This window comes from Ranitomeya imitator, chromosome 1 (genome assembly GCF_032444005.1).
Source record: "Ranitomeya imitator isolate aRanImi1 chromosome 1, aRanImi1.pri, whole genome shotgun sequence".
NCBI lineage: Eukaryota > Metazoa > Chordata > Amphibia > Anura > Dendrobatidae > Ranitomeya > Ranitomeya imitator.
The window spans coordinates 109,314,843-109,338,309 of record NC_091282.1 but is presented as its reverse complement, the minus strand read 5'-3'; positions in this window follow the sequence as shown (position 1 = coordinate 109,338,309).

Sequence of the window (23,467 nt, the reverse complement as noted above, 5' to 3'; positions counted from 1 at the left end):
ATGTGCCAACTCATGGAACATGAGGAGTAATATCAGCCCACTAGAGCAACCAGCAAAAAGGAATCACATATCTGCAAGCTGGACTAAGACAAAAATTCAGCTTGTCCTGAAGATTACAGAAGCGGGAAGCAGAGGTAACAAGACACACTGATTACATTGATAGCCGGCGAGGAAATGACAAGAAAGCCAGGTTAAATAGGAAACTCCCATATCCTGATAGAACAGGTGGACACCAGAGACTGCAGAAAACACAAGTCACCCAGTACCATCTGTAACCACCAGAGGGAGTCCAAAAACAGAATCCACAACAGTACCCCCCCCTTGAGGAGGGGTCACCGAACCCTCACGAGAACCACCAGGGCGACCAGGATGAGCCCTATGAAATGCACGGACCAAATCAGCAGCATGAACATCAGAGGCAACCACCCAAGAATTATCCTCCTGACCATAACCCTTCCACTTGACCAAATATTGGAGTTTCCGTCTGGAAACACGAGAATCCAAGATCTTCTCCACAACATACTCCAATTCTCCCTCCACCAGCACCGGAGCAGGAGGTTCAAGCGAAGGAACAACAGGTACCTCATATTTCCGCAACAACGACCGATGGAACACATTATGAATAGCAAACGATGCCGGGAGATCCAAACGAAACGACACAGGGTTAAGAATTTCCAAGATCCTATAGGGACCGATGAACCGAGGCTTGAACTTAGGAGAAGAGACCTTCATAGGAACAAAACGAGAAGACAACCACACCAAGTCCCCAACACGAAGTCGAGGACCCACGCGGTGACGGCGATTAGCAAACTGCTGAGCCCTCTCCTGGGACAACTTCAAATTGTCCACCACATGACTCCAAATCTGATGCAACCTATCCACCACCATGTCCACTCCAGGACAATCAGAAGGCTCCACCTGACCAGAGGAAAAACGAGGATGAAACCCCGAATTACAAAAGAAAGGAGAAACCAAGGTAGCAGAACTAGCCCGATTATTAAGGGCAAATTCGGCAAGCGGCAAAAAGGTAACCCAGTCATCTTGATCAGCAGAAACAAAACACCTTAAATAAGTTTCCAAGGTCTGATTAGTTCGTTCCGTCTGGCCATTCGTCTGAGGATGGAATGCAGACGAAAAGGACAAATCAATGCCCATCTTAGCACAGAACGTCCGCCAAAATCTAGACACAAACTGGGATCCCCTGTCAGAAACGATGTTCTCTGGAATCCCATGCAAACGAACCACGTTCTGAAAAAACAGAGGGACCAACTCAGAGGAGGAAGGTAACTTAGGCAAGGGTACCAGATGAACCATCTTAGAAAAGCGGTCACACACCACCCAGATGACAGACATTTTTTGAGAGACAGGGAGATCCGAAATAAAGTCCATGGAAATGTGCGTCCAAGGCCTCTTCGGGATAGGCAAAGGTGACAACAATCCACTGGCCCGAGAACAGCAAGGCTTAGCCCGAGCGCAAACTTCACAAGACTGCACAAAAGAACGCACATCCCTCGACAAGGAAGGCCACCAAAAAGACCTGGCCACCAAGTCTCTAGTACCAAATATTCCAGGATGACCTGCCAACGCAGAAGAATGGACCTCGGAGATGACTCTACTGGTCCAATTATCCGGAACAAACAGTCTTTCAGGCGGACAACGATCAGGTTTATCCGCCTGAAACTCCTGCAAAGCACGTCGCAAGTCTGGGGAGACAGCCGACAAAATCACCCGATCCCTAAGGATACCAGTGGGCTCAGAATTTCCAGGGGAGTCAGGCACAAAACTCCTAGAAAGAGCATCCGCCTTCACATTCTTTGAACCTGGCAGGTATGAAACCACAAAATCGAAACTGGAGAAAAACAGTGACCAACGAGCCTGTCTAGGATTCAGACGCTTGGCAGACTCAAGGTAAATCAGATTTTTGTGATCAGTCAAGACCACCACACGATGTCTAGCACCCTCAAGCCAATGACGCCACTCCTCAAATGCCCACTTCATGGCCAAAAGCTCCCGATTACCAACATCATAATTCCGCTCAGTGGGCGAAAACTTTCTAGAAAAGAACGCACATGGCTTCATCACTGAGCAATCGGAGCTTCTCTGCAACAAAACCGCCCCCACTCCAATCTCGGAAGCATCAACCTCAACCTGAAAAGGAAGCGAAACATCTGGCTGACGCAACACAGGAGCAGAAGAAAACCGGCGCTTAAGTTCCTGAAAGGCCTCCACAGCCGCAGGAGACCAATCAGCAACATCAGCACCCTTCTTAGTCAAATCCGTCAAAGGCTTAACAACACTAGAAAAATTAGTTATGAAACGACGATAAAAATTAGCAAAGCCCAAGAACTTCTGTAGACTCTTAAGAGGTGTAGGCTGCGTCCAGTCACAAATAGCCTGAACCTTGACGGGATCCATCTCAATAGTAGAAGGGGAAAAAATATACCCCAAAAAAGAAATCTTCTGGACTCCAAAGAGACACTTTGAACCTTTTACAAACAAAGAATTGGCCCACAGGACCTGAAACACCTTCCTGACCTGCTGAACATGGGACTCCCAGTCATCAGAAAAAACCAAAACATCATCCAAATACACAATCATAAATTTATCCAGATATTCACGGAAAATATCGTGCATAAAGGACTGGAAGACAGAAGGAGCATTAGAAAGTCCAAAAGGCATCACCAAATACTCAAAATGGCCCTCAGGCGTATTAAATGCGGTTTTCCACTCATCACCCTGCTTTATCCGCACAAGATTATACGCACCCCGAAGATCAATCTTAGTGAACCATTTAGCCCCCTTAATGCGAGCGAACAAATCAGTCAACAATGGCAAAGGATACTGATATTTTACTGTAATCTTATTCAAAAGACGGTAATCTATACGAGGCCTCAAGGAACCATCTTTTTTGGCCACAAAAAAAAAAAACCTGCTCCCAAAGGGGACGAAGATGGACGGATATGTCCCTTTTCCAAGGACTCCTTAACATAATCCCGCATAGCAGTATGCTCTGGCACTGACAGATTGAACAAACGTCCTTTAGGAAATTTACTGCCAGGAATCAAATCTATAGCACAATCGCAATCCCTGTGAGGAGGAAGCGAATTGAGCTTAGGCTCCTCAAAAACATCCCGATAATCAGACAAAAATACAGGAACCTCAGAAGGAGTAGATGAAGCGATAGAAATCGGAGGTGCATCATCATGAACCCCCTGACATCCCCAGCTTAACACAGACATCGTTTTCCAGTCCAAGACTGGGTTATGAGTTTGTAACCATGGCAGACCAAGCACTAAGACATCATGTAAATTATACAGTACCAGGAAGCGAATCACCTCCTGATGAACGGGAGTCATACGCATGGTCACTTGTGTCCAGTACTGAGGTTTGTTCATAGCCAAAGGTGTAGAGTTAATTCCTTTCAAAGGAATAGGGACTTCCAGAGGCTCCAGACTAAACCCACAGCGGTTGGCAAATGACCAATCCATAAGACTCAGGGCAGCGCCTGAATCCACATAGGCATCGACGGAAATGGCTGATAATGAACAAATCAGAGTCACAGACAGAATGAACTTAGACTGTAAAGTACTAATGGCAACAGACTTATCAACCTTTTTTGTGCGTTTAGAGCATGCTGATATAACATGAGCTGAATCACCACAATAAAAACACAACCCATTTTTCCGCCTATAGTTTTGCCGTTCACTTCTGGACTGAATTCTATCACATTGCATTGTCTCAGGTGCCTGTTCAGAAGACACCGCCAAATGGTGCACAGGTTTGCGCTCCCGTAAACGCCGATCAATCTGAATAGCCATAGTCATAGACTCATTCAGACCTGTAGGCGCAGGGAACCCCACCATAACATCTTTAATGGCCTCAGAAAGGCCATCTCTGAATCTTGCAGCCAGGGCGCACTCATTCCACTGAGTAAGCACCGACCATTTCCGAAATTTCTGACAATATATTTCTGCTTCATTTTGCCCCTGAGAGAGAGCCAATAAAGCTTTTTCAGCCTGAATCTTGAGGTTAGGTTCCTCATAGAGCAAACCCAATGCCAGAAAAAACGCATCCACATTGAGCAACGCAGGATCCCCTGGTGCCAATGCAAATGCCCAATTCTGAGGGTCACCCCGCAGGAAAGATATTACAATTTTGACTTGCTGAGCAGGGTCTCCAGAGGAGCGAGATTTCAAAGAAAGAAACAACTTGCAATTGTTCCTAAAATTCAGAAAACTAGATCTATCTCCAGAAAAAAACTCTGGGATAGGAATTCTAGGTTCAGACATAGGAGCATGTACAACAAAATCTTGTATATTTTGAACCTTAGCAGCAAGATTATTCAGGCTGGAAGCCAAACTCTGGACGTCCATGATAAACAGCTGAGGTCAGAGCCATTCAAGGATTAAGTGGAGGTAAGACGCAGCCAGGCTGCAATTAAGGCTAGGCAGCAAACTCTGAGGGGGAAAAAAAAAAAAAACTTCCTCAGACTACTTTTCCTCCTACTTCAGCCAATACGATTACCACTTTTTGGCTGGCTATACTGTCATGATCCCAATGGCAGGGGATCACAAAAGGACAAGCACAAAAAACAAAACAAGCTCTAGGGTGATGGAAACTGAGCTGACCGCGATCCTGAACCTAAACACACAACTAGCTGTAGCCGGGGAACGTGCCTACGATGATTCCTAGATGTCTCGCGCCAGCCGAAGGACTAACTTTCCCTATTAGAAGAAACACAGACCTCTCTTGCCTCCAGAGAAACACCCCACAGAAATAGCAGCCCCCCACATGTAATGACGATGAAATGAGAGGAAAGCACATACGTAGTTATGAAAACAGATTCAGCAAAATGAGGTCCGCTAAAGCTAGATAGCAGAGGATACAAAAGTGAACTGCGCGGTCAGCGAAAAACCCTACAAAAAAACCATCCTGAAATTACTTGAACTCATGTGCCAACTCATGGAACATGAGGAGTAATATCAGCCCACTAGAGCAACCAGCAAAAAGGAATCACATATCTGCAAGCTGGACTAAGACAAAAATTAAGCAAAACGTGGAACAGGAAAATCAAAAACATAGCTTGTCCTGAAGATTACAGAAGCGGGAAGCAGAGGTAACAAGACACACTGATTACATTGATAGCCGGCGAGGAAATGACAAGAAAGCCAGGTTAAATAGGAAACTCCCATATCCTGATAGAACAGGTGGACACCAGAGACCGCAGAAAACACAAGTCACCCAGTACCATCTGTAACCACCAGAGGGAGCCCAAAAACAGAATCCACAACACTCAAGCTCACTAGACATCTTTGAGCCTGTTTCAGAAGAAGAAGTTTCCAAGCTCCTCGCTTCTGCTCGGCCTACAACCTGCAACAGTGACCCCATTCCTTCACATATCCTGCAGTCTCTCTCACCAGTGGTCACCACTCACTTGACTAAAATATTTAACCTCTCTCTTTCTTCAGGTATCTTTCCCTCCTCATTTAAACATGCCATCATAACCCCTTTACTTAAAAAGCCATCCCTGGACCAGCACTGCACTGCTAACTACAGACCTGTCTCTAACCTTTCCTTCATCTCTAAACTCCTGGAACGCTTGGTCCACTCCCGTCTAATCCGCTATCTCTCGGATAACTCTTTTCTTGACCCCTTACAATTTCCGCTCTTTACACTCCACTGAAACTGCCCTTACTAAAGTCTCTAATGATCTAATAACAGCTAAATCCAAAGGTCATTGCTCTCTGCTGATTCTCCTGGATCTCTCTGACGCATTTGACACTGTGGATCACCAGCTCCTCCTGACTATGCTCCGCTCTATAGGCCTCAAGGACACAGCCCTCTCTTGGTTCTCCTCCTACCTCTCTGACCACTCCTTCACTGTATCTTTTGCTGGCTCCTCTTTCTCTCCTCGTTCCCTTACTATCGGGGTTCCGCAAGGCTCAGTCCTAGGCCCTCTCCTCTTCTCTCTTTACATGGCCCCTATTGGACAAACAATCTGCAGATTTGGATTCCAGTATCATCTCTATGCTGATGACAACCAATTATACACTTCTTCCCTCGACATCACCCCTACCCTAATTCAAAATACCAAGGATTGTCTGTCTGCAGTCTCTAACGTCATGTCCTCCCTCTATCTGAAACTAAATCTCCCCAAAACTGAACTACTTGTGTTTCTCCCTTCTACTAACCTCACTCTACCCAACATCGAAATTACCCTGGAGGGTTCAACCATAACTCGCAAGCAGCATGCCCGCTGTTTTGGGGTCATATTTGACACCGAACTTTCCTTTACTCCCTATATCCGATCACTCACTCGTTCTTGTCACCTGCATCTTAAAAACATTTCCAGAATCCAACCTTTTCTCACCGTTGAAACTGCTAAGACTCTTAATCTCGCTCTTATTCATTCTTGTCTGGACTACTGCAACTCTCTTCTGATCGGTCTCCCTCTTACCAAACTTTCTCCTCTCCAATCCATCTTGAATGCTGCAGCCAAAGACATATTTCTGTCCAGCTGCTTCACTGATGCCTCCATCTTGTGCCAGTCATTACACTGGCTACCCATTCGCTACAGGGTCCAGTATAAACTCATCTCTCTCACCCACAAAGCTCTCCACAGTTCTGCACCGCCTTATATCTCCTCTCTCATCTCTGTCTATCGCCCTACACGTGCCCTCCATTCTACAAATGACCTAAGACTAACATCCCCCATCGCACCTCCGTCTCCAAGACTTCTCTCGTGCTGCGCCAGCTCTCTGGAATGCACTTCCCCAGATGATCAGACTGATACCTAGCCCTGACCTATTCAAGCGCGCTTTGAAAACCCATCTCTTCAAACAAGCCTACCACATCAACTACTCAGTAAACTAACTTTGTCCTGTTCCCTCCTTCCAAATGTTACACTGAATCTGCACCCTACTATACATCTTTCTCCACACCCTCCATACACATGATAACTGCACTTGATACTTGACTATTGCATTTAAACACACGGGCTGATGACCAGATCATGCAGCTTTGTATGAAAATCCCTATTTATTATAATTGCCAGACCTGAAATAACAAGCACTTTTCACCTACTGTGCCCCCCCCCCATCTCCTTGTAGATTGTAAGCTTGCGAGCAGGGACCTCACTCCTAATGTCACTGTTTAAATTGTCTTAACTTGTACTGAATTTATTGTCTGTACATGTCCCTGCTTAATTGTAAAGTGTTGCGGAATATGTTGGCGCTATATAAATAAAAATGATTATTATTATTATTATTTGCTAGTAAAAGTTGCAAAAATACATACTATTAACGCATAAACAGAACACATAACGTAACAGACTTAGGTAAGCCCTACTTGTGGCAATGACCATTGGTGAGATCCTATTTTTATTTTTTTTAACTCCACATTATCACGTTACCCCCTGCAGATTAAATCCCAGAATATCTGACCCCTTTAAGAACACAAGCAGCGAATCCAATTTCTTCTCTGCGTGTGTTTGAGTCAGAAGTTGAAAGCTTTTAGCAGGGAATTATATACATCTGTATGCCAATACCATTCACGGCTTGAGGTGGGAGTGAAATTCTTTATGACATTTTTTTGCCCAGTCCAATAGTTCATCCCACACACTGACATTTCCAAACACTGCTCTTAAGTCTGCCTGCCAGTTCTTGTTTGCAGCCTCTACTGATTAGAACTACATTTTCTGTTCTGATTAAATGCACATTAAATATAGCGTTCATAAACAGACAGAAAACCTTTCCAGAAGTGTTCCAACTTGTACAATGCTCTATCCTCGTGATCTAAGCAAAGAGGTTTGACTCTTTTTTTTTTTTTCAGCTTCAGGTCAGGTTTACACATGCGTTTGTATCTTGAAAAACTGTAATAGAAATATAATGTAACTGAAATGTACTCTTTGTAGCATTTTAATGCTATTTAGCGTAATTTGGTACTGTTTTTGTGACATGTTTCTTACTTGCATTGATATTAAATCTGAGGAGCACACACAAATATATCTATCTATATACATCTATACATATATATATAAATATATATATATAATATACACACACAAAAAAAGGCTTATATATATACAGTTAGGTCCATATATATTTGGACAGAGACAACATTTTTCTAATTTTGGTTATAGACATTACCACAATTAATTTTAAACAAAACAATTCAGATGCAGTTGAAGTACAGACTTTCAGCTTTCATTTGAGGGTATCCACATTAAAATTGGATGAAGGGTTTAGGAGTTTCAGCTCCTTAACATGTGCCACCCCTGTTTTTAAAGGGACCTAAAGTAATTGGACAGATTCAATAATTTTAAATAAAATGTTCATTTTTAGTACTTGGTTGAAAACCCTTTGTTGGCAATGACTGCCTGAAGTCTTGAACTCATGGACATCACCAGACACTGTGTTTCCTCCTTTTTGATGTTCTGCCCGGCCTACACTACAGTGGTTTTCAGTTGCTGTTTGTTTGTGGGCCTTTCTGTCTGAAGTTTAGTCTTTAACAAGTGAAATGCATGCTCAATTGGGTTGAGATCAGATGACTCACTTGGCCATTCAAGAATATTCCACTTCTTTGCTTTAATAAACTCCTGGGTTGCTATGGCTTTATGTTTTGGGTCATTGTCCATCTATAGTATGAAGCGACGACCGATCAGTTTGGCTGCATTTGGCTGGATCTGAGCACACAGTATGTCTCTGAATACCTCAGAATTCATTCGGCTGCTTCTGTCCTGTGTCACATCATCAATAAACACTAGTGACCCAGTGCCACTGGCAGCCATGCATGCCCAAGCCATCACACTGCCTCCGCCGTGTTTTACAGATGATGTGGTATGCTATGGATCATGAGCTGTACCACGCCTTCGCCATACTTTTCTCTTTCCATCATTCTGGTAGAAGTTGATCTTGGTTTCATCTGTCCAAAGAATGTTCTTCCAGAACTGTGGTGGCTTTTTTAGATGTTTTTTAGCAAAGTCCAGTCTAGAGTTTTTATTCTAGATGCTTATGAGTGGCTTGCACCGTGCAGTGAACCCTCTGTATTTACTTTCATGCAGTCTTCTCTTTATGGTAGATTTGGATATTGATACGCCGACCTCCTGGAGAGTGTTGTTCACTTGGTTGGCTGTTGTGAAGGGGTTTCTCTTCATCCTGGAAATTATTCTGCGATCATCCACCACTGTTGTCTTCCGTGGGCGCCCAGGTCTTTTTGCATTGATGAGTTCACCAGTGCTTTCTTTCTTTCTCAGGATGTACCAAATTGTAGATTTTGCCACTCCTAATATTGTAGCAATTTCTCGGATGGGTTTTTTCTGTTTTCAAAGCTTAAGGATGGCTTGTTTCACCTGCATGGAGAGCTCCTTTGACCTCATGTTTACTTCACAGCAAAACCTTCCAAATGCAAGCACCACACCTCAAATCAACTCCAGACCTTTTATCTGCTTAATTGAGAATGACATAACGAAGGGATGGCCCACACCTGTCCATGAAATAGCCTTGGAGTCAATTGTCCAATTACTTGTGGTCCCTTTAAAAACAGGGTGGCACATGTTAAGGAGCTGAAACTCCTAAACCCCTCATCCAATTTTAATGTGGATACCCTTAAATGAAAGCTAAAAGTCTCAACTTCAACTGCATATAAATTGTTTTGTTTAAAATTCATTGTGGTAATATCTATAACCAAAATTAGAAAAATGTTGTCTCTGTCCAAATATATATGGACCTAACTGTACATATATATGTATATATGTCGGGGTCGTCACGACAATACCCTTCATCCACCAGTCATTCCAAATCAGATTAAGAGCATGTTGGTACCAGATAAGAATGAGTCAGACAAAAGCTGGTTCAAACTCATTACATGCTCGTACTTCCACACGTAGTGGGAACGTCACAGCAACTACTTTATTTTCTGATACACAACATTATATGACCTATTGGGGGAAGGTGTGCAGAGGGCGGGGTTAGGCGGGGTTTAAGCAATGTATCTAGTATTCAGTCCTTCTGGTTGGCTCTGACGTCATATGATGGATCCTCCTTCCTCCACGTCACTTTAAGTTTCCATTTCTCCAGAAACGATACTTTAGCTTCAGAAACGAAAGTAGATTCTTGGCAAGAACAAAAACTAAGGCAAAGGTGAATACTGGCAGCCATCTTAACCCCTTAGTGACCGCCGATACGCCTTTTAACGGCGGCCGCTAAGGGTACTTAAACCACAGCGCCGTTAATTAACGGCGCTGTGGAAAAAGTCAATAGCGCCCCCCAGAGGCCGATTTTCTCCGGGGTCTCGGCTGCCGGGGGTAGCCGAGACCCCAGAGAACATGATTCGGGGGGTTTTTAACCCACCCCGCATTTGCGATCGCCGGTAATTAACCGTTTACCGGCGATTGCAAAAAAAAACAAAAAAAAAATAACGCGATCTTTTTTTAATTTCTCTGTCCTCCGATGTGATCGCACATCGGAGGACAGAGAAAAGGGGTCCCAGGTGGCCCCCCAATACTCACCTAGCTCCCCCGATGCTCCTCGTGTCTACCGGTGGGCGCCGCCATCTTCAAAATGGCGGGCGCATGCGCAGTGCGCCCGCCGGCCGGCACCGGGAGAATCTTTGGGGTCTCGGCTGCCGGGGGTAGCCGAGACCCCAAAGAGCATGATCGGGGTCGGTTTTACCGACCCCTGTTTTGCGATCGCCGGTAATTAACTGTTTACCGGCGACCGCAAAAAAAAAAAAAAAAAGTAAAGTGTAATACTCTGTCCTCTGATGTGATCGCACATCAGAGGACAGAGAAATAGGGGGATTCGGGGACCCTACAATACTCACCTGTGTCCCTGGATCCTCTTGCTGCTCCTCCTGGCCGCTGGCAGAAGAACATGGCGGACGCATGCGCAGTGCGCCCACCATCTGTCTCCATCTGCCGGCCGGCAGGAGAACAGCAGTTGGGGCTAAAATTAGGGTTAGGGTTAGGGGTAGGGTTAGGGTTAGGGTTAGGGGTAGGGTTAGGGTTAGGGGTAGGGTTAGGGTTAGGGGTAGGGTTAGGTTAGGGTTAGGGGTAGGGTTAGGGGTAGGGTTAGGGGTAGGGGTAGGGTTAGGGGTAGGGGTAGGGTTAGGTTAGGGGTAGGGGTAGGGTTAGGGTTAGGGCTAGGGTTAGGGCTAGGGTTAGGGCTAGGGTTAGGGCTAGGGTTGGGGCTAAATTTAGGGTTAGGGTTGGGGCTAAATTTAGGGTTAGGCTTCTTTCACACTTACGTCGGTACGGGGCCGTCGCAATGCGTCGGCCCGACATACTGACGCACGTTGTGAAAATTGTGCACAACGTGGGCAGCAGCTGTAGTTTTTCAACACATCCGCTGCCCAATCTATGTCCTGGGGAGGAGGGGGCGGAGTTACGGCCACGCATGCGCGGTCAGAAATGGCGGATGCGACGTACAAAAAAAGTTTCATTGAACGTTTTTTTGTGCCGACGGTCCGCCAAAACACAACTGATCCAGTGCACGACGGACGCGACGTGTGGCCATCCATCACGATCCGTCGGCAATACAATCTATGGGCAAAAAACGCATCCTGCGGGCACATTTGCAGGATCCGTTTCTTGTCCAAAACGACGGATTGCGACAGAATGCCAAACGATGCAAGTGTGAAAGTAGCCTTAGGGCTAGGGTTAGGGTTGGGGCTAAAGTTAGGGCTAGGGTTGGGGCTAAAGTTAGGGTTAGAGCTGGGATTAGGGTTAGGGTTTGGATTAGGGTTGGTATTAGGGTTAGGGTTGGCATTAGGGTTACGCTTGGGATTAGGGTTAGGTTTGGGATTAGGGTTAAGGTTAGGGTTGTGATTAGGGGTGTATTGGGATTAGGGTTAGGTTTGAGGTTAGGGTTGAGATTAGGATTAGGGGTGTGTTGGATTTAGGGTTTTGATTAGGGTTATGGTTAGGGTTGACATTAGGGTTGTTTTGGGGTAAGGGTTGTGATTATGGTTAGGGTTAGTGATTAGGATTATGGATGAGGTTGGGATTAGGGTTAGGGGTGTGTTGGGGTTAGGGTTGGAGCTAGAATTGGGGGGTTTCCACTGTTTAGGTACATCAGGGGGTCTCCAAACACGACAGCCAATTTTGCGCTCAAAAAGTCAAATGGTGCTCCCTCCCTTCTGAGCTCTGCCGTGCGCCCAAACAGTGGGTTACCCCCACATATGGGGCATCAGCGTACTCTGGATAAATTGGACAACAACTTCTGGGGTCCAATTTCTCTTGTTACCGTTGTGAAAATAAAAACTTGGGGGCTACAATATCTTTTTTGTGAAAAAAAAAATATTTTTTATTTTCACGACTCTGCATTCCAAACTTCTGTGAAGCACTTGGGCATTCAAAGTTCTCACCACACATCTAGATAAGTTCCTTGGGGGGTCTAGTTTCCAAAATGGGGTCACTTGTGGGGGGTTACTACAGTTTAGGTACATCAGGGGCTCTGCAATCGCAACATAATGCCCACAGACCATTCTATCAAAGTCTGCATTCCAAAAAGGCGCTCCTTCCCTTCCGAGCTCTGCCGTGCGCCCAAACAGTGGTTTACCCCCACATATGGGGTACCAGCATACTCAGGACAAATTGGACAACAACTTTTGGGGTCCAATTTCTCTTGTTACCCTTGTGAAAATAAAAACTTGGGGGCTAAAAAATCTTTTTTGTGGAAAAAAAAAAATTTATTTTCATGGCTCTGCATTATAAACTTCTGTGAAGCACTTGGGCATTCAAGGTTCTCACCACACATCTAGATAAGTTCCATGGGGGGTCTAGTTTCCAAAATGGGGTCACTTGTGGGGGATTTCTACTGTTTAGGCACATCAGGGGCTCTCCAAACACGACATGGCGTCCGATCTCAATTCCAGCCAATTCTACATTGAAAAAGTAAAACGGCACTCTTTCTCTTCCAAGCTCTGCGGTACGCCCAAACAGTGGTTTACCCCCACATATTGGGTATCGACGTACTCAGGAGAAATTGCACAACAACTTTCGTGGTCTAATTTCTCCTGTTACCCTTGTGAAAATAAAAATTTGTGGGCAAAAAATCATTTTTGTAGAAAAAATGCAATTTTTTTTTTTTCTCGGCTCTACGTTATAAACTTCTGTGAAGCCCATGGGGGTTCAAAGTGCTTGCCACACATCTAGATAAGTTCCTTAAGGGGTCTAGTTTCCAAAATGGTGTCACTTGTGGGGGATTTCCATTGTTTAGGCACATCAGGGGCTCTCCAAACGCGACATGACGTCCGATCTCAATTCCAGCCAATTCTACATTGAAAAAGTAAAACGGCACTGCTTCTCTTCCAAGCTCTGCGGTGCGCCCTAACAGTGGTTTACCCCCACATATTGGGTATCAGCGTACTCAGGAGAAATTGCACAACAACTTTTGTGGTCTAATTTCTCCTGTTACCCTTGTGAAAATAAAAATTTGTGGGCAAAAAGATCATTTTTTGTAGAAAAAATGCGATTTTTTTTTTTCACGGCTCTACATTATAAACTTCTGTGAAGCACATGGGGGTTCAAAGTGCTCACCACACATCTAGATATGTTCCTTAAGGGGTCTAGTTTCCAAAATGGGGTCACTTGTGGGGGGTTTCCACTGTTTAGGCACATCAGAGGCTCTCCAAACGCGACATGGCGTCCAATCTCAATTCCAGCCAATTCTACATTGAAAAAGTAAAACGGCGCTCCTTCACTTCCAAGCTCTGCGGTGCGCCCAAACAGTGGTTTACCCTCACATATGGGGTATCGACATATTCAGGAGAAATCGCACAACAACTTTTGTGGTCTAATTTCTCCTGTTACCCTTGTGAAAATAAGAATTTGTGGGCGAAAATATCATTTTTGTGTAAACAAAAGCGATTTTTTATTTTCACAGCTCTACGTTATAAACTTCTGTGAAGCACTTGGGGGTTCAAAGTGCTCACCACACATCTAGATAAGTTCCTTAAGGGGTCTAGTTTCCAAAATGGTGTCACTTGTGGGGAGTTTCCACTGTTTAGGCACATCAGGGGCTCTCTAAACGTGACATGGCGTCCGATCTTAATTCCAGCCAATTCTGCATTGAAAAAGTCAAATGGCGCTCCTTCACTTCTAAGTTCTGCGGTGCGCCCAAAAAGTGGTTTTCCCCCTCATATGGGGTATTGGCGTATTCAGGAGAAATTGCATAACAAAATTTATGGTTACATTTCTGTTTTGTACACTTGTGAAAATAAAAAAAATGGTTCTGAATTAAGATGTTTGCAAAAAAAAGTTAAATGTTCATTTTTTCCTTCCACATTGTTTCAGTTCCTGTGAAGCACGTAAAGGGTTAATAAACTTCTTGAATGTGGTTTTGAGAACCTTGAGGGGTGTAGTTTTTAGAATGGTGTCACATTTCATTATTTTCTATCATATAGACCCCTCAAAATGACTTCAAATGTGATGTGGTCCCTAAAAAAAAATGGTGTTGTAAAAATGAGAAATTGCTGGTCAACTTTTAACCCTTATAACTCCCTAACAAAAAAAAATTTTGTTTCCAAAATTGTGCTGATGTAAGGTAGACATGTGGGAAATGTTATTTATTAACTATTTTTTGTGACATATCTCTCTGATTTAAGGGCATAAAAATACAAAGTTTGAAAATTGCAAAATTTTAAAAATTTTCGCCATATTTCCGTTTTTTTCATAAATAATCGCAAGTAATATCGAAGAAATGTTACCACTAACATGAAGTACAATATGTCACGAAAAAACAATCTCAGAATCAGCGGGATCCGTTGAAGCGTTCCAGAGTTATAACCTCATAAAGTGACAGTGGTCAGAATTGCAAAAATTGGCTCGGTCATTAAGTACCAAATTGGCTCTGTCACTAAGGGGTTAAATACAATTACATATGCATTAGCAAGCGAAGGGGAAAAACTTATTGTTTCACAGCATAAGAATATATAAAAGTACAAAAGTGTATAAAGACATATATTTTTACCTTGACAATCCCCCCTAAACACTAAGTTTTTCCCTAAAAAGAAAGATCCTTCGAGACTGTCCATGTGATGGGGAAAGGGGAGGTGGATTTCTTCATCCAGACACCTCAGAAGCTCTCCCCTTGTGAGAGGCCTCCAGGCAGCTGAACCCTTCACTAGCTTCACATGGAGTTCTCCCGTTGTTCCTAAACTAAATCTCTTTGCATCATCTGAGAGTTGGGGGTTTTGTCTAACTTCTTGAGGGGGACGTACTTAGGGATCTCCCCTGGATCAGTGCCATCGTACTCTGGTGGGTCTACTTCTTGGTTGAGGAAGGTGCCAGTCGGAGTTGCCTCAGTGATAACCTTTTTATACAGGGGAATAACACAACAGAGAATTATTGATCCAACTACAAGAAGAGCAATCAGTACTAGACAAGCTTGTTGAAGGAATCCTTTGAGCCCACCCAAGCAACCGGAAAAGAATGATATATCTACTCCTGCATTAGTTTTTAATTCTGCTGCTAACCCATTTAACTTTTTAAGGGCTATCATGGTCTTTCCATTTACCCCAGAGTTCTGAGGGATATAGGTACAACACTCCTCTCCCACCATCCCACAGACTCCTCCTTTCTCAGCTAAGATCATATCAAGGGCTAGTCGGTTTTGGAGGGTCATTCTAGTGTTAGGGCTCAACTCCTCAACTATACCATGGAAAGCATCACAGGTAAAATTGACAAACCTTTGTTCACTGTAATATATGTAATTGATCCAATCAACATTTTTATTAATCTGCACCTGTGGGATTATAGAAGCAAAGCCAGCATAGATCTAGTTCTGGGCTTTAAATTGGTCAGGCACCCCCCTTGGCACTCCAATGCCATCGACATATACTAATGGATCTTCTTCATAACTCATATGGAGCTGATCGAGACTTCTCCTCTTTCTGGTATATTCATCAGGTGTCTCTGGATCCCAAAGTAAAATCTTGAACTGCATAGCTAGTTTAACAAGGGTGCATTGACCTATCCAGGCATTAGGCAACCTAGGACGGAGCTTACCATCTCCACATAACCAATAAATGTCGTACATATACTGTGTATGATTAGCTAGCAAATCAGTATCTAGGGAACTGTTCCCTTTGCAGAAACCTGTCTCGAAGACCCCTACTGGTGTACCTGTAGTGTCGTGGGAATTATAGCAGGTATAATTGTCAGCTAACACAGTTATGCCTCCTGGGACCTTTAGTTTAGGTGCTTCATGAATTAGTGGGACATAATCTGAGCAATCAGTGGGCTTTAGACCCTTCAACAGATTCATAACACAGGCAGTGGTATTGTCATCAGGAAAAAACAATGCATATGTGTATAGATGTGTATTCGCTGCAGCACAAGCAATACATCCTACAGAGATATTCTGGACTCTTACATTGTATCTTACCCATTCTAACCATAAATTTGTCCTTGGGGCTGTTTGTGTTTCTATGGAGAAAACTTCTTGCCAACTAAGACCTGGAATGGGGATTACTTCGTTAACTGTATTTCGCAAACACTCACCTGGGCCTGTTTTAGCTGTACTGGTAACGGGGGCCTTGGTTGATCTGAAGCTAATATCCTGGAGCTGTATATGGCCTAAATTCCCATAGTATCCACTATTAAACACATGAAAATATCTTCCCAGTACAATTGTTATCTCTGGTAACACATATATAAAACTGGATAATTCCCTCTACCACCCGCTAAGTCTCGGGGCACTTGACTACATTGCAGAAATCAAATCACCAGATATTTACCGGGGCCGTTAGATTTACCCAGAGAATAGTGGCACCGGAATTCTTATTTACAATAGGGGCCGGAAAGGTAGGGGCGAAGATGGCCCCCAGCCTCAGGACCAAAAACAACAGCAACATTTTCCTTCGATCATCACTGTGACTAAGCGCTGGTCCGGTCTCTTTTACAGTGTGAAGCGTGGATCCAGGTACTCTTTCCTTCAAGTTTTACTGACATAGCTTTTCACGACCATAAGACCACCAGACTTCAAGTTGTGACAAGTATCGGTTTCTGCTGAATCTGGAAGGGAAGAGGAAACTAAAACATGGGTGTTAAGCTACGTTCACATTAGCGTTGCGCAACGCGCGACGCACCAAAAACGCGTGCAAAAACGCTGCATTTTGCGATGCGTGCGTCGTTTTTTGACGAAAATCGGACGCACGAAAAATGCGTCGAAAACGACGCACATGTCGAAAAACGCTAACAAAAAAACGCACGCGTCCCCTATGTTAAACATAGGGGCGCGTCGCCGCTGCATCGCCGCTGCGTCGCCGACGCAACAGCGACGCACATTAGCGTAACGCTAATGTGAACGTAGCCTTAGCGACATTTTTTACTAAACTGAATAACATATTGAACAGCACGGCCAGTTTCCTCTATAACTACTGAGACTGAAAATTTGCAACTGAGAACCTAACACCAAACAATATCTCATATGGGGACAGGCCATGTTTTGCAATAGGGGTAGTACGAATATGTAAGAGCCCTGGCCATGGAGCCGTAGTCTCCTGCATCATTTTGGTCAATTGTCCCTTCAGTGTGCCGTTCAGCCTCTTACCTTTCCCACTGGATTGTGGATGGTATGGAGGGCTACAGTGGATCCAAGCATTGTCAGAACCTCCTGATACACATGAGAAGGAAAGGCCGGGTCTTGGTCACTTTCAACAACTTCTGGAACACCATATCTGCATATAACTTCCATCACCAGTTTCTTTGCTGTGGTCTTTGCAGTCACGTTGGTAACGGGGAATGCTTCTGGCCAACTGGAGAACATATCGACAACCGCCAGACAATATTCATACCTTCCAGACTTAGGCAACGTGATGTGGTCCACCTGGAGCTTTTGGAAAGGATAGTCGGGCTTAGCAAGGTGCTTCGGGGTTACACGTTGAAGTTGACCAGGATTGCAGGTCTGACAGACACCTCTATGTGTGGGCCCATGCGCCCACGTGACAATAGCAGGGTACATCCGCTTAGGGAGACACACAAGTTGGTCCTTTTTCCAGCGACCATTGTCCATACGTGCTCCATCAGCTTTCCACTGCTTCACTTCTTTCTTTGGAGACATTCTCTGCATCGTCATTAAGCGGTCTCGCGGAGTCCGACAGAAAACCTCAGTCTGGCATAGATCATCAGGTTCCTGTAGAGTCAGTGTTTCTTGTAACTGTTTACGCTGAGCGCGTGCGGTCACCACAGCTGGCACGGTCTGTTCAACGGGCAGGAGAGCAGCAGCTTTTTGCTTGCATATCCGCAAAGGCGTTACCACCAGTCTGTGGACTGTTCCATAGTACCGTGCTCCTTAACTTTGATAATGGCCACCTGGGTAGGTAATTCGATTGAGTCCATAAGGGTTTTAACAGCTTCAGCATTCTTCACTGAGTCCCGGCGGTAGTAACAAACCCTCGATTGGTCCATAGGCTCCGAAATCATGAACAATACCAAATGCATACTGTGAGTCTGTGTATATATTAGCCCGCCTGTCTTTGGCCAGAACACATGCAGTAGACAGATCCTGAAATTCTGCTTCTTGTCCTGACAGGATGGGAGGGAGTGAGTGCAGCTCCGTGCACTACAGTGTCTTCCATAGTAACAGCGTATCCTGTGTGGAGTCTGCCAAAATCATCAGCATATCTTGAACAGTCTTTCAGGGCTTTGTAGAGAGGTAGCACCATGCGGGATGCGTCCGGCATCCACCGACAATAATAAGCACATAGTCCAAGGAAACGCTGGAGCTCAGTCTCATCCTTTGTAGCTGACGGCTATTTTTCTTTCTTCTGTGAGGTGTCTGGCACCCTGAAGGAGACAGTGACCCAAAAATATCACTTGACCAAGGCAGAATCGAAGTTTCGAGGCCGAAACCCGACAGTTCAGATCTGCCAGATACTTGCGAAAACTAACAGTGGCAACAATGGCTTCCTGCTCTGTCTGTGCACACAACAAAAAAAAAATAAATAAAAAAATTACCCACATACTGAAGCAACGTGACATAGGGATATTCTAACTGCCAGGGTTAACGACACTATCCCCCCTATTTTTTTTTTTTTTTTGCAAACTGATTGGGAAAGGGGCGTGTAAGATACACATCTCATTATACTCATCTACATAGGGGTTATATAACATAAATACCACCTGACTTGACCATCATCTTGGCTCACCAACTCTCTAGGTCTGCTCAGGTGCACTTATACATCCATCATATTATCTTTGTCTGTAAAATGGGAAAGGGTCAGCCAATTATTTTAGCGTAGCTAGCTAGTCAGAGGGCTTCCAGGGATAATACTCCTGTATCTGTCTTACACTACCTGATGTGGTTGGTTCTCTGGTGGTGGGGGTGACTAGATGACCGGTTGGGGGTAACATGACATGCTGGTCTACAGCTCCTTCCCAAAAGGATTACTGTCAGCTTACTCCCAAAAGTTAATGTCCCCACTAACCACAATCCTGTGTCAGCTTCTTATGTCACTACATGTGATCTTATCTGGACAGGAATCAGTGTAATTCACTTAGGTTGGGTTGCAACACAGATTATACAAGTATTTCTCCAGTCTGGGTTTGTCTGACCGCAATGTTTACAAATCCATCTGTCTTGTCTTGGTCTGAGAATTAACATGGCGAGGCTTGGGAGGGAGATTTCCAGACACAGGGTTAAAAATGGATATTGGAGCGTAAGACTGGATTTGTGTAAGGGAGGGGGCTGGAGCTGGAATCTGTTTCTTGGGCCACTGATAAGGAACCGAGCTGCGTGCCGTGTCCTTGAAGCTGCGGCGGGGGGGAGGGGGACTAGAGAGCGAATAAAGATCGCGGCAGCTGCTGATACAGAATGGGTTAAGTTCTTCTGGACTCAGCGCGTACTGAACCAAGGACAGAATATACACAACTCCATATTCTTCAGCGCAGCCGGCCCCCCTTTCTCTGGCCCGCAGCACAAAGAGGAGAAGTAAAAAAAAAACAATTTGCGCAGGGGTTCACCCCTCCCATCAGCTTTAAACACAGAAATAAGAATTTACAGCATTCCTCAACACAAAAGAAAACAATAACGCAGCTATTTGACTCCCCCCTCCCATGGGGCGTTTTGGAAAACCACAGTAACGGAATACAGCAATTCTCAGACTCAATTAATTTCTACAAAACCTTTACACAATTCCTATGCCAGAACACCTCAGAAAAACCAATGATTGAGATATTTTATAACCAAACACGGGCTCTGCATCCTCTGATTCTCCCTCTCCATCAACCTCTTTCCATTCCTCGTACTTTAAACCTCGCGCAACTCGCAGAAAGGCTTGCGCTTGTTCTAACAGTCCTTCATCTTTCAACATTCTTGACTGCCTTCTTGCCCTCTTGTGACTCTACTATTGTCTTGACTTCCACAGCATCCTCACTTAACTCGTGGGGCACGGACTTCTGCTTCAAGAGACGCGACATGACTCACAGAATACTATGCCCTGCTGCAGCCCAGGACCACTGACAGCGGTAACAACACAGGTTTCCCATCAAAAAAACAACACGGAGCCTCGCGTTCGACGTGTTATGAATAAAGAGCCTCGCGCTCGATATCCTGTCCCTAACCCCTGAGCACCTGTGATTAACAGTCTACCCTGTCACGATATTCTAACCAGTCGGGAGGCGGTCTCCTAGTGAGAGCCCTCCACAGAAAAACAGGTGGTCCCCTCTCGGGATGTCTTAATTACCTAGTTGGTACAATATCACAGAGGCTGCGTCTCCTGTCCCTTCTCTCAGCCGCCCCCAATCTACAACTTCCTCAATCTTTCACTCTATCACTACTACACAATAGTCACGGGTAGAGTGGTTGAATGGAGTACAATGACCGGTGGAGGAGGCGTGGTGTACACGAGGACGCGCAGAGTGCGACGTCTCTCAGTTGCTGGTTCGAAGCGTGGCACGGTATTGCGCTCGGTCTCACCACTCGACCGGTCACTCCCCAGACCCAAGGAGACCACAGACTAACCAATAACGGCTGAAACACTAGCAAGTGTGACACATACTTAGTATGTGATCTCCACTTACCATGTTTGGAGGGTGATCAGTCCTCGAGGTCAGCCACTACGGGTGTCGTCCACGGACGTCCAGGCATGGGTCCAGGGGGTCTCGGATCGCGGGCCACGCCCCACGTTGGTTGCGCCAAATTGTCGGGGTCGTCACGACAATACCCTTCATCCACCAGTCATTCCAAATCAGATTAAAAGCATGTTGGTACCGGATAAGAATGAGTCAGACACAATGCTGGTTCAAACTTATTGCATGCTCGTGAGTAACGTCACAGCAACAACTGGTTTATTTCCTAATACACAACATTACATGATCTATTGGGGGAAGGTGTGCAGAGGGCGGGGTTAGGCGGGGTTTAAGCAATGTATCTAGTATTCAGTCCTTCTGGTGGGCTCTGACGTCATATGATGGTCCTCCTTCCTCCACGTCACTTTAAGTTTCCATTTCTCCAGAAACGATACTTTAGCTTCAGAAACGAAAGTAGATTCTTGGCAAGAACAAAAACTAAGGCAAAGGTGAATACTGGCAGCCATCTTAAATACAATTACATATGCATTAGCAAGCGAAGGGGAAAAACTTATTGTTTCACAGCATAAGAATATATAAAAGTACAAAAGTGTATAAAGACATATATTTTTACCTTGACATATATACACAGCTCAAAAAATAAAGGGAACACTTAAACAACAGAATATAACTCCAAGTAAATCAAGCTTCTGTGAAATCAAACTGTCCACTTATGAAGTAACACTGTTCGACAATCCATTTCACATGCTGTTGTGCAAATGGAATAGACAACAGATGGAAATTATTGGCAATTATCAAGATACCCTCAATAAATGAGTTGTTTTGCAGCTGGGAACCACAGACAACATCTCAGTACCAATGCTTTCTAGCTGATGTTTTGGTCACTTTTGAATGTTGGTTGTTCGTTCACAGTCGTGGTAGCACACACAAGTGGCTCAGGAAGTGCAGCTCATCCAGGATGGCACATCAATGCGAGCTGTGGCAAGATTTGCTGTGTCTATCAGCGTAGTGTCCAGAGGCTGGAGGTGCTACCAAGAGACAGGCCAGTACACCAGGAGATGTGTAGGGGGCCATAGGAGGGCAACAACCCAGCAGCAGGACTGCTACCTTTGGCGCTGAGTCAGTAAGGTGTGGGGTGGCATTTCTTTGGAGGGCCGCACAGCCCTCCATGTGCTTGTCAGAGGTAGCCTCACTGTCATTAGGTACCGAGATGAGATCCTCAGACCCCTTGTAAGATCATATACTGGTGCGGTTGGCCCTGGGTTCCTCCTAATGCAGGATAATGCCAGACCTCATGTGGCTGTAGTGTGTCAGCAGTTCCTGCAAGATGAAGGCATTGAAGCTATGGACTGGCCCGCACATTCCCCAGACCTAAATCCGATTGAACACATCTGGGACATCATGTCTCACACCATACACCAACGTCATGTTGCACCACAGACTGTCCAGGAGTTGGCGCATGTTTTAGTCCAGGTTTGGGAGGAGATCCCTCAGGAGACCATCCGCCGCCTCATCAGGAGCATGCCCAGGCATTGTATGGAGGTCATACAGGCACGTGGAGGCCACACACACTACTGAGCATCATTTCCTTGCCTTCAGGCATTTCCACTGAAGTTGGATCAGCCTGTAACTTCATTTTCCACTTTGATTTTAAGCATAATTCCAACTCCTGACCTCTGTGGGATATTAGTTGTGATTTATGTTGATCAGTGTTGAGTAGTGTTGAGCATTCCGATACCGCAAGTATCGGGTATCGGCCGATATTTGCGGTATCGGAATTCCGATACCGAATTCCGATACTTCCCGCGTATCGGATACCGGAATCGGAAGTTCCCAGAATTCAAATTGAACGCAGCAGCCAATGAGGAATGAATGAAAGTGTGGGCACATCCTGTTTAGCATGGTGGGCATGTAAGTACTGGCAAGGCTTGGATTGGCTGCTGAAATGATGTCACTCTGCACTATAAAAAAGCGCTGCCGCCATTTTGCGCTCACTCTGCTGTGATTTCAGTTAGGGACAGGACGCTGTGTTCTAACTGAGGGCCAGTTGAGCTAGCTAATTGCTTTATTTTCCTTTCCAAAGGCTAATTTAGCAAAACGCTGTGTGTTCTTCACTGTTCACCTTGCTCTTGCCTTGCAGCGCTGTTTTAACAGCGTTCTGCAAGGTCTCTGTGTGTGTGTGTGTGCAGCTCACTCTGTAGTCTGTGTGCAGCCATATACCCGGTTGTATTCAGCTCAGGGGGGGTTCACACTGCCTCACACAGTTGTTCTTTTTTGCTCTTAGTGCAGCCTGCTGCACATTTTTTCTCAAATTTCCTATTAGTGTTTTTCCACCAGTCTCCAGCTCTATTGTGGAAAAACACTACATAGGATAACCTAGAGGGGGGTTTTTGGGCCTTGCAGCGCCGTTTACGGCTGTCTGCACGGTCTCCGTGT